This window comes from Oncorhynchus keta, chromosome 23 (genome assembly GCF_023373465.1).
Source record: "Oncorhynchus keta strain PuntledgeMale-10-30-2019 chromosome 23, Oket_V2, whole genome shotgun sequence".
Lineage (NCBI taxonomy): Eukaryota > Metazoa > Chordata > Actinopteri > Salmoniformes > Salmonidae > Oncorhynchus > Oncorhynchus keta.
In genome coordinates this window covers 7,536,009-7,545,616 of record NC_068443.1, presented here as the reverse complement: position 1 = coordinate 7,545,616, position 9,608 = coordinate 7,536,009, and the positions used below count along the sequence as shown (strand labels likewise).

The following is a 9,608-nucleotide window of genomic DNA, read 5'->3' as shown; positions in this document are numbered from 1 at the left end:
TGCACTACTTTTGACCAGAGCCCTATGGCTAAGTGGTGCACTACTTTTGACCAGAGCCCTATGGCTAAGTGGTGCACTACTTTTGACCAGAGCCCTATGGCTAAGTGGTGCACTACTTTTGACCAAAGCCCTATGGCTAAGTGGTGCACTACATATGGAATAGGGTACCATTTGGGACTGACACATGTAGTCAGACTCAGAAGGCTGTTGTTGACAGAGGCTGTCTGACAACTAAAACAACAGGGTCAGGGTTCAGTCTGATAAGAGTCGTGTGAAGGCCTCTCTCTCTTTTATCATGTATAATAATATTTGTAGCTCAGCCTAGTTTTTGTCATCCTGCCAAGTCCACAGTGCCATGAAGTGCATGTCTTGGAGAAGATAGATATGTGGGGAAGGGGAAGGAAGGGGGGGACCTTCATGGCGGGTTCTGTCCAACCTTCACAGTTCCCAACCTTTCCCTGACAGAACAAAGTCAGCAGGCATGTCTCCCAGAGGTCCTTCTGCTCTCCTGGTTGCATCCCAAATGGAATCCTATGCCCTACACACAGTAGTGCACTACAGGGCCCTGGTCAAATGTAGGGGACAATATAGGGAATAGGGTGCCATTTGGGACTCAGGCTTTGTCCAAGCGGCAGTGCGGTGGGTGGGACACACCCATCCCAGTGTTAATGGTCAACCCAATCAAGCTGGCCGGCGGGAGGGAAGGGCGCAGCCAGTCTAGAGGTCTCGGTATAGAACAAGGGAACAGACAGAAACCCTTTCACACCAAGCTGCCTGACAGAAACAACAATAAAGTTCACAGAGTGATTCATACGAGGACTCGGCCAGGGCGCCACTGCGTTCCGCACTGTCCCGTCAGGAAGAGGTAATGCCCTCCATCCTCTCTACCCTCTGTCTGAGTATGACGTCCTCTTCCACCTGGCCGGCTTCCCCTCTGGACCGTCCGGAAGAAAGATGCCTTCCTGCTGCCCTTTTCTAGCGTTCCTCCTTCTGGACTGATGGATGCTGGGGCTTTGAGGGGATAATGGACATACTCATTTACTATGGAATTATCTGACTGTGTGTATGTGGGTGTCTGCATGCGTCCGTCTGTGCTTGTGTGTGTGTGTCCCCGGTGAGTGTGTGTCCAGTGTGTGTGTGTCCGGTGTGTGTGTGTCCGGTGTGTGTGTGTGTGTGTCCGGTGTGTGTGTGTGTGTGTCCGGTGTGTGTGTCCAGTGTGTGTGTGTGTGTGTCCGGTGTGTGTGTGTGTCCAGTGTGTGTGTGTGTCCAGTGTGTGTGTCCCCGGTGTGTGTCTATCCGGTGTGTGTGTGTGTGTGTCCGGTGTGTGTGTGTGTGTCCAGTGTGTGTGTGTGCGGTGTGTGTGTGTGTCCAGTGTGTGTGTGTGTGTGTGTCCAGTGTGTGTGTGTGTGCGGTGTGTGTGTGTATGGGTGTCCGGTGTGTGTGTCCAGTGTGTGTGTGTGTCCGGTGTGTGTGTGTGTCCGGTGTGTGTGTGTGTGTCCGGTGTGTGTGTCCGGTGTGTGTGTGTGTGTGTCAGGTGTGTGTGTGTCCGGTGTGTGTGTGTCCAGTGTGTGTGTGTGTCCGGTGAGTGTGTGTGTCCGGTGAGTGTGTGTGTCCGGTGAGTGTGTGTGTGTCCGGTGTGTGTGTGTGTGTGTGTGTGTGTGTGTGTGTGTCCGGTGAGTGTGTGTGTGTGTGTGTGTGTGTGTGTGTGTGTGTGTGTGTGTGTGTGTGTGTGTGTGTGTGTGTGTGTGTGTGTGTGTGTGTGTGTGTGTGTGTGTGTGTGTGTGTGTGTGTGTGTGTGTGTGTGTGTGTGTGTGTGTGTGTGTGTGTACCTGAGCCAATTCCAACATTTGGAATTATTCTTCCAATCTCGGGCACCTTAATCTGGAGCTGGAAGCTACATCTGCTGTGACAGCATCTCTGCATCACAATACATTCCAGCAGGTCTCCTCAGTCCCATGGATCATTTCATCCTGACACAGAGGGACAAATAATGCTTGTTATTTTTTATTTTTTTACAGGCTCTTTATTTGCACGTTAGAAATAAATCATTTTTCATTTGCACCTTAGAAGTATAAACACTTCTTTAAAGATGCACATGTTAAGACATGTTACTCTCTTAACCTTGCCAGACAATTATCAGTTCCATTGTAACAGAGAGTTGTGTGACCGAGAGCTCAGGGAAAACGGTGAACTCTGCTTATGTGTTGATTTGCGATATCGGGATCGACGGACAACATCTGTACCCAATGTCATTAAATTCACAATTTATTCATATTGAAAATCACATGGAAGAGATCCAGAATATATTATCTGGAGATTTTCCTTTGAAAGACTTTGAAGTAATTGTTGTAAACTTTGACAACTGTCTGTATCTTCTTTCAGCTCACCAACCGTCCATCCATTCCGATGACTAATTAGACTAGATGATTTCAGACCTCACTGTGCTGATGAATCAATATCCTATTCAGATCCAGAAACAGACTCAGGTTGCCTCCCAAATGGCACCCTGTTCCCTAGACAGCGCACTACTTCCCATAGGGCTCTGATCAAACGTAGTGCACTACTTCCCATAGGGCTCTGATCAAACGTAGTGCACTACTTCCCATAGGGCTCTGATCAAACGTAGTGCACTACTTCCCATAGGGCTCTGATCAAACGTAGTGCACTACTACCCATAGGGCTCTGATCAAACGTAGTGCACTACTTCCCATAGGGCTCTGATCAAACGTAGTGCACTACTACCCATAGGGCTCTGATCAAACGTAGTGCACTACTTCCCATAGGGCTCTGATCAAACGTAGTGCACTACTACCCATAGGGCTCTGATCAAACGTAGTGCACTACTACCCATAGGGCTCTGATCAAACGTAGTGCACTACTACCCATAGGGCTCTGATCAAACGTAGTGCACTACTTCCCATAGGGCTCTGATCAAACGTAGTGCACCACTACCCATAGGGCTCTGATCAAACGTAGTGCACTACAACCCATAGAGCTCTGATCAAACGTAGTGCACTACTACCCATAGGGCTCTGATCAAACGTAGTGCACTACTACCCATAGGGCTCTGATCAAACGTAGTGCACTACTTCCCATAGGGCTCTGATCAAACGTAGTGCACTACTACCCATAGGGCTCTGATCAAACGTAGTGCACTACTACCCATAGGGCTCTGATCAAACGTAGTGCACTATGATGGGAATAGGGTGCCGTTTGGGATGATGGAACCTCAGTCCACCTTCATAGAGTATGAAGGACTAAATGAGGCCAATGACAGGATTAAGGCGAAGACTCTTACTAGTATCCATCTCAGAGACTCCCTTCAAGTCTATGTTACTGCCACATACCTAAACCTGCTGCTGTAGATAGCAGACAGTCCTATCAGGCTGCCGTGCCTACTGATATGCTAGGTGTGTGTGTGTGTGTGTGTGTGTGTGTGTGTGTGTGTGTGTGTGTGTGTGTGTGTGTGGGGGGGGGACATACCACCCCAGACACCCTGGTATACCAGAAGAGAATAATCCTCAACATGTAGAGGATAAAATGCCAGTCAGAGATACTGGTCACCTCAGGTGTGGCAAACTCTAAACCCAGATTGTCCCTCCTCAACAACCCCATGGAGGCTTGGGTTTGTTTCATCAACTGTCATTTTCAGTAAACCACTTAGTACTGTAGTAAACGGTAAATGTGTCTGATGTGTGTTTTTGCATTTAGTTGTACTATTTCCCCTCATGTTATTTAATCATTTTATTGATATGCCACACCTGTCAGGTGGATGGATGATCTTGGGAAAGGAGAAATGCTCACTAACAGGGATGTAAACATATTTGTGCACAAATAAGCTTTTTGTGCATATGGAACATTTCTGGGATCTTTTATTTTAGCTCATGAAACATGGGACCAACACTTTACATGTTAGGTTTATATTTTTGTTCAGTGAACATATTATCCATGGCATTTTGAATGCACAGTGATACCGTGACGAGATCCTGAGACCTATTGTCATACCATTCATCCACCGTTATCACTTCATGTTTCAGCATGATCATGCAGGGCCCCATGTCGCAACGATCGGTACACAATTCCTGGAGGCTGAAAATGTCCCAGTTCTTCCATGGCCTGCATATTCACCAGACATGTCACCCATTGAGCCCGCTCGACTTGTACGACAGCGTGTTCCAGTACCCGCCAATATCCAGCAACTTCGCACAGCCATTGAAGATGAGTGGGACAACATTCCACAGGCCACAATCAACAGTCTGATCAACTCTATGTGAAGGAGATGTGTCTCGCTGCATGAGGCAAATGGTGGTCACACCAGACACTGGCTGGTTTTCTGATCCACACCAGATACTGACTGGTTTTCTGATCCACACACCTACTTTTTTTTTTTTAATGGTACTGTATCTGTGACCAACAGATGCATACCTGTATTCCCAGTCACGTGAAATCCATAAATTAGAACCAAATGTATTTATTACAATTGACTGATTTCCTTATATGAACTATAACAGTGAAATCATTGACATTGTTACATGTTGTGTTTATATTTTTGTTCAGTATAGTAAGACAAAAATAATGGGGCTCCAAAAAATGTCCAGTTTCCAGGACTACAAATTCCATCTAGACACCGTTGCCTTTGAGCACAAAGAACGATACCTACGTTGGGTCAAAACATCAGCACCACAGAAACCTTCCACAAAGCTGTGAACAATCTGAGAGACAAGGCAAGAAGTTTCTTCTACACTATCAAAACGAACATAACATTTGACATCCCAATAAGGATCTGGCTAAAAAAAAAATACTTAAAATCAGTTAAATAACCAACTGCCACTATGGTTGTGAGGTCTGGGGTCCACTCACCAACCAATAATTCACAAAATGGGACAAACACCAAATTAAGACTAATTTATGCAGAACTCTGCAAAAACATCCCGTGTACAATGTAAAACTCTACAATGCATTCAAAGTAGAATTAGGGTGATACACGCTAATGATCAAAAATCCAGAAAAGAGACGTTCAATTCTACAGCTACCTAAAAGGAAGCGACTCCCAAACATTCCATAATAAAGCCTATCACCTATAGACAGATGAACCTGGAGAGGAGTCCCATTCGCCAGCTGGTGCTGAGGCTCTGTTTACAAACACAAACAGACCCCAGGACAGTAATACAATTAGACCCAGCCAAATCATGAGAAAGCAAGAAAATTGTTGTGATTTGAGCACCCACTGTGTGATATATATATATATATATATATATATATATATATATATACACATACACACACACACACACACACACACACACACACACACACACATACATACATACACACTCCACAAATTTCTTGTTAACAAACTAAAGTTTTGTCAAGTCGGTTAGGACATCTACTTTGTGCATGACACAAGTCATTTTTCGAACAATTGTTTACAGACCGATTATTTCACTTATGTTTCACTGTATCACAATCCCAGTGGGTCAGAAGTTTACATACACTAAGTTGACTGTGCCTTCAAACAGCTTGGAAAATTCCAGAAAATTATGTCATGGCTTTGGAAGCTTCTGATAGGCTAATTGACATAATTTGAGTCAATTGGAGGTGTACCTGTGGATGTATTTCCAGGCCTACCTTCAAACTCAGTGCCTCTTTGCTTGACATCATGGGAAGAATCAGAAATCAGCCAAGACCTCAGAGGAAAGATTATAGATCACCACAAGTCTGGTTCATCCTTGGGAGCAATTTCCAAATGCCTGAATGTACCACGTTCATCTGTACAATCAATACTAAGCAAGTATAAACACCATGGGACCACGCAGCCGTCATACCACTCAGGAAGAAGACCCGTTCTGTCTCTTAGAGATGAACGTACTTTGGTGCAAAAAGTGCAAATCAATCCCAGAACAACAGCAAAGGACCTTGTGAAAATGCTGGAGGAAACAGGTACAAAAGTATCTATATCCACAGAAAAACGAGTCCTATATCGTCATAAGCTGAAAGGCCTCTCAGCAAGGAAGAAGTCACTGCTCCAAAACCGCCATAAAAAAAAGACAGACTACGGTTTGCAACTGCACATGGGGACAAAGATCGTACTTTTTGGAGAAATGTCCTCTGGTCTGATTAAACAAAAATAGAACTGTTTGGCCATCATGACCATCATTATGTTTGGAGGAAAAAGGGGGAGGCTTGCAAGTCGAAGAACACCATCCTAACCGTGAAGCACGGGGGTGGCAGCATCACGTTGTGGGGGTGCTTTGCTGCAGGAGGGACTGGTGCACTTCACAAAATAGATGGCATCATGAGGGAGGAAAATTATGTGGATTTATTGAAGCAACATCTCAAGACACCAGTCAGGAGGTTAAAGCTTGGCCGCAAATGGGTCTTCCAAATGGACAATGACCCCAAGCATACTTCCAAAGTTGTGGCAAAATGGCTTAAGGACAACAAAGTCGAGGTATTGGAGTGGCCATCACAAAGCCCTGACCTCAAACCCATAGAATCCATTCTTAAAATAAAAGTGGTGATCCTAACTGACCTAAAACAGGGAATGTTTACGAGGATTAAATGTCCGGAATTGATAAAAACTGAGTTTAAATGTATTTGGCTAAGGTGTATGTAAACTTCCGACTTCAGCTGCATATATATATATATATATATATATATATATATACACATACACACACACACACACACACACACACACGACTAGTCAAAGTTTTGGACACCTATCCATTCAAGTTTTTCTTTGTACTATTTTCTACATTGTAGACATCAAAACTATGAAATAACATACATGGAATCATGTAGTAACCAAAAAAAGTGTTAAACAAATCAAAATGTATTTTCTATTTGAGAATATTCAAAGTAGCCACCCTTTGCCTTGATGACAGCTTTAAACACGCTTGGTATTCTCTCAACCAGCTTCGCAAGGTAGTCACCAGGAATACATTTAAATTTCAACCGGCGTGCCTTCTTAAGTTCATTCGTGGAATTGCTTTCCTTCTTAATGCGTTGTGACAAGGTAGGTATACATATACGGTTCCTTTGGAAAGTATTCAGACCCCTTCACTTTTTCCACATATTGTTGTTACAGCCTTACCCTCAATCTACACACAAAGTAAAAACAGGTTGAATTTTTGCAAATGTATTAAAAATAAAAAACTGAAATATCACATTTACTTTATTAATTCAGACCTTTTACCCAGTTGTTGTTAAAGACCCTTTGGTAGCGATTACAGCCTTTGAGTCTTCTTGGGTATGATGCTACAAGCTAAGCACACCTGTATTTCTTCTCTGCAGATCCTCTCAAGCCCTGTCGGGATGGATGGGGAGCGTTGCTGCACAGTTATTTTCAGGTCTTTCCAGAGATGTTTGATCGGGTTCAAGTCAGGGCTCTGGCTGGGCCACTCAAGGACATGCAGAGACTTATCCCGAAGCCATTCCTGCATTGTCTTGGCTGTGTGCTTAGGGTCATTGTCCTGAAGGAAGGTTAACCTTAGGACCTCAGACTGGGGCTGAGTGCTCTGGAGCAGGTTTCATCAAGGATCTCTCTGTACTTTGCTACGATCATCTTTGCCTCGATCCTGACTAGTCTCCCAGTTCCTGCCGCTGAAAAACATCCCCACAGCATGATGCTGCCATCAACATGCTTCACCGTAGGGATGGTGCCAGGTTTCCTCCAGGGGTGACGCTTGGTATTCAGGCCGAAAAGTTCAATCTTGGTTTCATCAGATGAGAGAATCTTTTTTTTCATGGTCTGGGAATCTTCAGGTGCTTTTTGGCAAACTCCAAGCAGGCTGTCATGTGCCTTTTACTGAGGAGTGGCTTCTATCTGGCCACTCTACCATAAAGGCCTGATTGGTGGAGTGCTGCAGAGATGGTTGTCCATCTGGAAGGTTCTCCCATCTCCACAGAGGAACTCTCAAGCTCGGTCAGTGACCATTGGGTTCTTGGGCACCTCCCTGACTAAGGCCCATCTCCCCCAATTGATCAATTTGGCCGGGCAGCCAGCTCTAGGAAGAGTCTTGGTGGTTCCAAACTTCCTCCATTTAAGATTGATGGAGGCCACTGTGTTCTTGGAGACCTTCAATGCTGCAGAAATGTTTTGGTATCCTTCCCCAGATCTGAGCTCTATGGACAATTCCTTTGACCTCATGGCTTGGTTTCTGCTCTGACATGCACTGTCAACTGTGGGACCTTATAAGATAGGTTTGTGCCTTTCCAAATCATGTCCAATCAATTGAATTTACCACAGGTGGACTACAATCAAGTTGTTGAATCATCTCAAGGATGATCAATGGAAACAGGATGCACCGGAGCTCAATTTCAAGTTTCATAGCAACGGGTCTGAATACATATGTAAATAAAGTATTTCTGTTTTTATTTTAAATACATTTGCAAATTGCTTTGTCATTATGGGGTATTGTGTGTAGATTGCTGATATATATATATATATATATATATATATATATTTAAATCAATTTTCTTGAAGAAGGCTGTAATGCAACAAAATGTGGAAAAAGTCAAGGGGTCTGAATACTTTCTGAATACACTGTTTATTTGTATGTATGTATATGTACAAAGGAAGAGAAGTTTAGGCCTAGTGAGAGAGAGACATGGAGACATGCGGGCGGCACGGGTCGACACTGACATGCATTTCTTTATCCTTGCCCGATAGGCTAATGTGTACAGATATAGGCATCTGGGATGCTAATTCATACATTTTTCTATCGTAATATTTTGTATAAGGATTATATTGTCAGATTATAGGAGTAGCTCTGGTAAGCCTAAAACATGCTTCCTCAACTCAAGTTAAACCCCCACCCCGCGCTTATGCCTGACCACTGTGACTGACCCCATATTAAGAAAAACTTTGACTCGGTACAGACACAGTGACCATAGGCTGTCGAGGGAAGACAAGGCTGTGCACCCACTGCCCACAAAATGAGGTGGAAACTGAGCTGCACTTCCTAACCTCCTGCAAAATATGACCCCATTACAGACACATATTTCTGTTAATTTATTTCCCCTTTCATACTTAAACTAATTGCACATTGTTACAACACTAGACAATATTATAACATTTGAAACTGTTCATTTCTTATTGTTATTTCATTTTTGTTGATTCTCTCTCCCTCTCATAGACTCAATGAGAGAATGTTAGAGGTTAGTTTCCCCACCTCACACTGCTGCCACCTTGTGGCTCAACGACTTGTTTATTACTAATACAGGACAGGACAGCGCATGACAGGAGAGGATAGGGCAGGACAGGGGAATTCTGATTCATGTTATGGATCGGACTATGCAGCTACAAAATTTATTTCACATTGGGACTGGTGAACTGCATGGCACAGTTTGTTCTTCCAATATTCAGCCGTCGTCAAGAGACGGGGTGAGCGTGCACACTCAAGTTCTCTCTGGGCAGGTCACATGACCCTAATGACACCGATTGTCAACGTCCACATATTGACACACCGTCATGAAAAGTTGCTTTAAGTAGATTGTATGTGGTGTATAGGATGTGATGTCTTGGAGGGCTGCTACATTCTCTACGTTAACGTTTCGAATTGCAGGAAATTAAGTAAAACGGGAGAGGGGGGTAGGCAGACCCG

The 9,608-nt window shown here is 44.1% G+C and overlaps 1 long non-coding RNA gene across 1 annotated transcript; it reads right to left on the bottom strand.

Moving 5' to 3' along the window:
- Nucleotides 1-922: 922 nt before the first annotated feature.
- Nucleotides 923-3,342, bottom strand: LOC127911107 (uncharacterized). Its single transcript, XR_008077614.1, has 2 exons — nt 1,830-3,342; nt 923-1,011 (listed from the first exon to the last, which is right to left on the bottom strand). It is a non-coding gene; the product is annotated as an uncharacterized LOC127911107 (long non-coding RNA).
- Nucleotides 3,343-9,608: the final 6,266 nt, after the last annotated feature.